The sequence below is a fragment of the Ursus arctos genome, unplaced genomic scaffold, assembly GCF_023065955.2.
Source record: "Ursus arctos isolate Adak ecotype North America unplaced genomic scaffold, UrsArc2.0 scaffold_17, whole genome shotgun sequence".
Lineage (NCBI taxonomy): Eukaryota > Metazoa > Chordata > Mammalia > Carnivora > Ursidae > Ursus > Ursus arctos.
This window is the reverse complement of record NW_026622841.1, coordinates 37,556,084-37,564,458: the sequence shown is the minus strand read 5'-3', so window position 1 is coordinate 37,564,458 and position 8,375 is coordinate 37,556,084.

The window sequence follows — 8,375 nt, the reverse complement described above, 5'->3', positions numbered from 1 at the left end:
AATGGCAGGCAGACTAAGAGGTTGTGGTTCTACGTGGAAGAATGTTTTGGCAATCATGCAGAAATGTTTCTGACAATTCTAGTTTTTCCAATAGTGAACAAAGCTATGTTGTATGGTAGAAAGCATTTTATCAATAAAAGTGATTATGGAGAAACTATAAAATAGTTTATTAAGTGTTATATAGGAAGGATTTGGAAAAATCTAAGAGACTGGACTGAATCGTCTTCTAAGATCCACTTTAGTATTTGATAATGCTTGATTCATTTCATTTTAGCCATTCACTGATTCCTTTAGCAGTTTTTAGCTTTTATCTTGTTTGTCACTGTGCTACTTGTTTAGGATACAAAAGAATAAGACATATTCTGTGCCTTCAAGGTACTCACCAATTTGATATATATTAGATATTATTTAGTAACACCAAGGAATTTTATCACAAGGTCTAAAAGTTACATGTCCATGAGACAATAAAAATATTCCTTGGTATATTCCTGCCACCCCTTGCCTCTTTACCACACATTCCATATTCTAGTCATACCAGTCATCAAAACAAGACATACACTTCTGTGCTATCATTCCCTTTCACATTCTTTTTACTCTCCTTTTCCTTAGGCGTTTAATATGATGTCTCCTTTTACTTCTCACCACAAAACAAATTTACTTACTCCTCCCTATACTTTATTATTACTTAAGTATCATATTGTACTTATCGCAGAGTTTCTTAAATAATTGTGCACGTGTTTTGTTTTCTGCACTGAATTACAAGATGTGAGAGGGGAAGAATATCGTCTTATTTTTCATAATCAAAGTGCAACAGAGAAAAAACTCAAAAAACTGATTGTAACAAGATGAGGATAGTGAATAGTGGGAAATTTTTGAATGATCTTAAAAATCAAAGTTAGAGTTATTGTTAATAAAACAAAACAAAATAATTAACATATTTATAAAGAGTTTAAAGACAACATTTGCTCATAAAGTAGCATAATCTTGCCTTAAACATAGAAAAGATTTATATTTATGATAAACTATAGGTCAATATTCCAATCAGATTCTAGGAAAAACAGTTCAGTTTTCAATATGCAATTATTATGATCATTCTTTTTTTATTGAAGTATAATTAACATAAAATGTAATATTAGTTATAGGTATACCACATATTGATTCAGCAGTTTTGTACATTACTCATTGCTTACCATGGTAAGTGTAGTCACCATCTGTTATCCTATACTGGTATTACAGTATTATTGACTATATTCCCCATGCTGCACTTTTCATCTCTGTGACTTATTTGTATGTGGACTCTAAAAAGCAAAATGAACAGAGAAACAAAAACGAAAAGCCACACTCTTAAAAACAGAAAACAAACTGTATTTCAGAGGTTGCCAGAGGGGAGGGGAGTAAGGGGGGGGGGTAGGTGAGGCAATGGGTGAAATAGATAAAGGGGATTAATAGGTATAAACTTCCAGTTTGGGAATAAATAAGTCACAGAGATGCAGTCATTATGTTCATTCTTGACAACCATTTTCAAAGTTATTTCGAGAAACAATGAAAAAAGTTTGTCAGATAAAGATCAACCATAAAGACAGATCATCATACTGAACATGCATTTATCAAATATTGACTTTCATTTTAACCCAAGTTCCAAAATTTTAAAAGTCCTATTGTAGAAAATTTATAATATCATAACAGTAGTAGAAAAAAGAATAAATCCTGCCTCGTGTGTTGATTTCTCAAAGAACATCTTTTTACAAGGCATTTTTTCCACATCTTTCTCACACATACCTATAATAATTTTTTTTTATAAATCTTTAAACTCTATCCTCTGATTCTTAATCTCTTCTCTCTTTCTTTAATGAAGTTCTATTGACTTTATATTATGTTTGTATTACATCTAATAGATTAGAGTTAAGATGCGTTAAATATTATGTCTCATGGTTTTACTAAAGCCAAATACATCTTCAGAAAGATTAGATATCATCTTTCTCTACAAATCAAATTAGATCTGAAAAAGTCCGTTTCCACATATATATTCACAAAGTAATCTCATACCGTATTCTGAATTTATCTAAGAGATGAGCCTTTCACCTTCTGGTAATTACTTGAGACATAAAGAATGACAAGCAAGTCAAATCAGCTTTTATGATGTTAAATTATTTCATAGATCAATATCATGTACTACATTACTATTTCACCTCTAAGTCATATCAAATGATTTTACAGGGAGTGTCCTGAGAAACATTTACATTTGCTGACAAAATATAAAGTACTTAGGTCATTTATATTCAAGGGCTACTTTATGTCTGAAATGTAAAATAACAAATTCTTATAAATTTGAAACTTTAAAATTCTTACGGAAGAAATACTTTAATTAGAAAATACTATGCCAGGGGTGCCTGGGTGGCTCAGTCTGTTAAGTGTCTGCCTTGGACTCGGGTCATGATCCCAGGCTCCTGGGATTGAGCACCATGTCAGGCTCCCTGCTCAGCGGGGAGCCTGTTTCTCTGTCTCTCTCCCCCCCCCCCCCGCCCACTCTTGCTCTCTCTCGCTGTCTCTTTCTCAAATAAATAAATAAAATCTTAAAAAAAAAAACAGAAAAGAAAATACTATGCCATTTTACTATGAGACAGCCTTTGCTCTTGAAGAAATGTGCCTTTTCATTTTACTTTTTCTAGAATGTCAACTATTTATTGAACACTTTTGCCTATTTCTGATAGATTTTAGAGAATATAAGAAAATTTTGAAAAAAAAAAGAAAATTTTGAGACATAGCCCCTGCAGTCCTAAAGTTTCAATTTATTTAGAGATATTACTACTAACTTCATGAAATAGCTAGCAGAGTCTTGACACAAAGAAAACAAAAATGATAGCTTGAACTTAAAACATACTTTATTTGCCTTTACTTTCACAACAACCTATGAGGTAGGTAGGATTACTGGCCCTGTTTTGTAAAGGAGACTTGAAATCAGAGAGGTTAAGCACTTGCCAGTGTCTTGTATCTGGACAGTGCAGAACTCGATTTAGCTCTGCAATTTATCACCATGCTATTCTGCTACAGAGAGACCAAGGAAGTATTATAAGCAGTGTTCATAGGGTGAAATAAAAGTAAGAAAAGAGTTCTCAGGACATTTCAATGTGCTACTGTGTATAGTAACTCTTTAAAATAAGAACAAAATGTGCAATATTTCCCAATCATTTGTTAAATGTAAACCTGATTTTAACAGAATCCGGGGAAGATTACAAAGTTTCTGTTTGAGACTATAGAATTAGGCTCAAAATCAAATATATTAAAAGCTTAATTGTAAAAAGAAAAAGAAAAAAAAAACGGCTAGAGGAAACTTTATAAAAAATGAGAAAGGTCTCTCAGCATAACTCCAAAAAATACATAAGGTTCTAGAGTTATGACTCCATAAAAATGTAAAGCTGTCCCACTATTTTTTTAAAAAATCTCTCAAATCAGGAAGAAAGTCTTAAAATGTGGGTAACAAAAAGTTCCTGGCTTAATATATAAAAAGTTACAAAAAACTTGGTGAGAAAAAAATGAAATATTCAAGCAGAAAGAATGAGCAAAGAACTTGGAACTGACAGTCCCTAGACACACACGCACACAGCTGGGGAAAAGAGCAAATTGATATAGAACAAGTATTTAGTCTTCAGTAATTAATATGATAAAACTTTTTTGCAGAAGTTATGATACAGTAAAGTAATAGAGGAATCAATTTATCACATAGCAAAGGGTAATACAGACATGCAAACTGCGAAAGAATGTCTACATTGTGAATGGATATACTACCTGAATGATATAGGGGAGAGGAAATAATATATAATAGTAATAATCTACATTTCTCTTTAATAAAGGAAACCACAATTTTAATTTAAAAAGGGACCTCTTTTAATCAGGGAACCATACTTAATGAAATAGAAAATGTAAAGAAAAATCACTTTTACCTAGAAATTATTTTTATTCAGGTAACCATGTTATAAATCATTTATCTTTATTAGTCATTTAAACTAGAGGATGTAGATTTGTAACCTACAGAACCAAAGAACCTATTTGTTAACAAAAGTAAGCTTAAATTTGAGATTGCCTCACCGTTATAGTTAGATTATATGTACTGTTTGCTGTAATTCCACGTAAAAAGATAAACACCTTGTAAGATTTTTTTCTTTCCCACCTGAAATGTAAACTTTGTTTTTCAACAGTTTTGGTATAAATATGCCAAATAAATACAGATATATTTATTTATAAATATAGATATATTTGTTTATAAATATAGATACATTTGTTTATAAATATAGATAATTATGAATGTATAACCACATTAATGTATATATTATGAATAATGGTAAATTTCCTGCTGAACTGGTGGGATAGGACCTCTAAGTTAGAATTTCATTGATTCAGAAGAAAATTTTAAGTGTGGTATTCTTTACACAGCTCAGTTTGTAGACTAAGATCCAGGCTTTCTACATCAATAGAAGTATGTTGCTAGTGGAAAAAGTTATTTTAATGAAACTATAAGTTTTACTTAGGAATGGCAGTAATGTATTTCTTCAACCCAAATGTTAGTATTAACTTTTCACGCCCTTCCCCACCCCTCCCCCCACACACACCAATACAACATTAGTAAGTGTACATACCAGTAAGGGTTCTTCTTCCTAATTTTACAAACTCTAGGATCCTCAGTAACAAAGAAACAAATCTCTTTTGAAAAACAATTCTGGTAACTCATTTAAGAAGGAGTGAACCTAGCAATAAGGAACACATTATCTCCGTGCTGTTTCTATCTATAATTCATTTATGATGCTTTGCTAAGAGAAACCGTAAAATATTTTGAAAAATTGTTTGCCTTTTCCTATTGATTTAATTACTTTTTTAAAGATAACAGCAAGCAGCTCCCTTGAAATTTTTCAAATCTATTGTCTATTAAGGAACTAAATGTTAAGACAGCTCAGTTACATTGACTAATATGGTATTAAGGTACATAAAATATGACCTTTCCACAGGTTTATTTATTGCCTTTATAAGAAAGACTGATATCAACTATTCAGAGGTTATATTTGAATAATGAAGAAACTACTCAGTGTGAGTTAACCTTTGTTTAGAAATTTTAACAACACTCACCAAGATCTGTTTATTCTTCTAATGCAAAACTGTTCATTCTGCCTGTTATTTTTATGAACGTAGTAGGGTTTAAAGGTTGGATAAAATGAGAGGAATCCTGAGTATTCACATAGGAGATACTTTAAAAATTCTATTGAGAACTCTTACCTAGTGCTGATTTTTCTGCTTTTGCAAAAGAATTATCCATACATTGGCATGGAGCCTCCAGAGTATATCTGATTTTTATTTATCCAGATTCCCTAAATGATCTTCCCCATGGAACTACTGCATTAATGCAAAGCATATGTTACTAAATAAGAAAGAATTCTAGTTCATACGAGCTACCAAGTTAAAATTTAATAAAAACCAAAAGACTAACTCTTCCTTGAATATGACCTCAGCAAAAGGTCATTTTCTTTTTTAGCTCTTATAGGTCTTCAAACACTAAATTGAAAACAGGGAATGCACTGCTGCCACTCACCCCTTCACTCACTACTCACTCAGTGTGCCTCTTCCTAGGTTCTTTACCAGAGCCCAGTAAGTCATCTAAAGGGAAGGAAAATATGAGACTAAAACTAATCAGAAAATAACGAAGAATAGGGTGAAACTTGACAATGAAGCTTTATTTCCCTCTAACTACAGCTTTAAGCTGTTAGTTGAAAAAATTTAATAAAATACTGAGGTTTCCTATTACATGTTTCATCCTAAACAGTAATGTACCTTAATAGCTTCCCACTCCATGACTGGCCAATAATTCAACACAAGTGATTTCTTTGTATGAAAAGGTATACTTTCCTATGCTTCTGAAAAAGAAAATCAAAATGGATGTCACTGTGAGGTTATCATTATGCGATGGGGAAAAGAAGTAAGTAATTCTTTTATTAATGATTCCATTTTTGAAAGATTTTAAAGTGTAAACATTTGGATATTTTAAATTACTATGATTTAGCAAAGATCTCAATACAAGCATTACTTATTTATATTTTCTAGGAATTATATAATTTTCACTACTAAATGATTTAAATTGTTAATGTTCAATAGAGATATCAAAATTCATCCAGTGCTACAGCTCTTGAAAAATATTAAATCACACCGGAAAATCAAGCTTTCCACTAATTTCCTTTCCTATTGTGTTCTTAAATTATCAGTTAAGAGAAACAGTTTTTGTCTGCTATAAGACAAACCAAAGATATAAATATAAATAAATAAATAATAGCACCCAGTAAGAAATTTGTGCTTAGCGAAATAACAAATAGAGTGCAAATGTGTAACCATCTGGAGAATAAGAAAATCAAAAGTAATAAGCAGCATTCAGAATTTATTACAAAGAAATTATGCCAAGAGCTTCTTACTGCAGTTTTCTATGGAAATGTTCAAATTAGTGGATAAAGAAATACATTATATACAACATATTTGGGCCCCAGTGATATCATTTTATACATAATCTCATGGCATAATATTTGCTAAGTAATCTAAATTAGCTTGGCTATAAATGCTGTCACACTGATTGAAAATTTGCTATCACACCACAAACAGCCAGTCATAATAAGTGACACAGTTTGGTGGAATTGTCTAGAGCCAGAGGGATATATATAATATTGGGTCATCTTTGACACTATATTATAAAATGCAAATAAATTAATAAATCTAAAAGCAGTTGAAATACCAGATACAAAATAGAGGAGAGAAAAGAGAGGAGACATAATGAAAACTAAATAGGTCAAATAAACCAGCAGAAGTTCATCATTACTTTAAGGAGGGATGTAAAGTGGGATCCAGAATGGCTCCCATCATCATCAGAAGTATAGTTTTGACAATTCCACTTCCATTTGCTACTTCAGAATCTAGATGGAGAAGGAAGAAAAAGAAGAGGAAAAAAAACTGTTCTTCCCCACTGTCTCAATCAACCCTCAGAATGTCCCCTAAATATAAGCATTTCAGAAATCAAATGCCATTACTAGTTCGCATTTCCCTGCTGCATCTTTGTTTGCAGAAATTATTTGTTTTCTCTTTGAAGCCACAGTGCCTGGCATGTATTAAGTAGTCAGAAATATTTCTTGAATTGTTGAAGTCTGTGTGACAGATCATCTCTAGAATCTTAGTTTAAGGTGGTGATAATGGAGTAGAAAGGAAATTTCTGGGCCTTTTTCTGGAGCTGTGCTGTCCTACACTAAAGACACTAGCCATACTAAATTTTAAAATGAAAAATTCCCTTCTTTGGCTATACTGGCTACCTTCAAGGACTCATAACCACATGTAGCTAATGGCCACTGCATTCTGGCACAGTTCTTTCACTGTAGAGAAGTGTTTCAGACAGCATTGTTCTAGAGCATGTCAGTAGCATACGATAATTTTCCATACATATTTTCTAAACTGCATATTCATTTATTCACTCAGAAAATATTTATTGAATGTACATTATAAACTAGGCACTGAAGACACAAAAATAAGACCCCCTTTTAACCATTTAGAATCTTTACTGGAAAGACATTAGTGAATAGGTAGTCACAATCCAGTGCCATGCCAGAGGTTTAATTGGAGGAGCACATGATTTAAGGTAAAAAATGACCAAGAAGAAGACTACTAATCAAGGAATTTTTAAAATTAAGCCAGAGGAAGTAAAAATGGAGAAGAAAAGAAAGAACCAAAGGTATTTAATAGGCACAAATCACATTATTTGGTAAGAAATTGGATGTGGTAACAGAGAAGGAGTCGTCTAGCGTAACTCCCGTTTCTGGCATGAGAGAATGAATAGATGGCAATGCCATTATCTTCATTTGGGTCTATGTGAGGAAGAACTGGTAGGATTTAGAGGAAAAATGACTATTTTAAATTTATATATGAGTGCTTTTTAATGTTATATGTGCCTAATATTCATGAGAAAATTTCAGATGAGCTAGAGTTTTCAGTATTATCATTTTGGAGCTGATTATTTGATGAGGTCTCACAACAACAAAGAAAGGATTCTTGACAATGAAAGCCAAGAAAATTACTAACATTAACGATTTCTAGAAAATTTGCAGGGAAAACAGGAATGAATGGGGTCATGGAAACCAAGAGTTTCAAGAAGGAGTCAACAACCTAAACAGCTTTAAAAAGTTACACAATAAGATAAAAACTAAGGGGAAAAAGTCCATTTAATGTGGCAATAGGGCATGGGTGGCCTGAAATGACAGTAGCAGAATTTAGATAGTAAGAAACCCGGGAGTGAATGAATGGGGAAGAAGAAAGGCATGAATAGACCACTCTTTACAGAAAATGAACAGATACAGGATGGA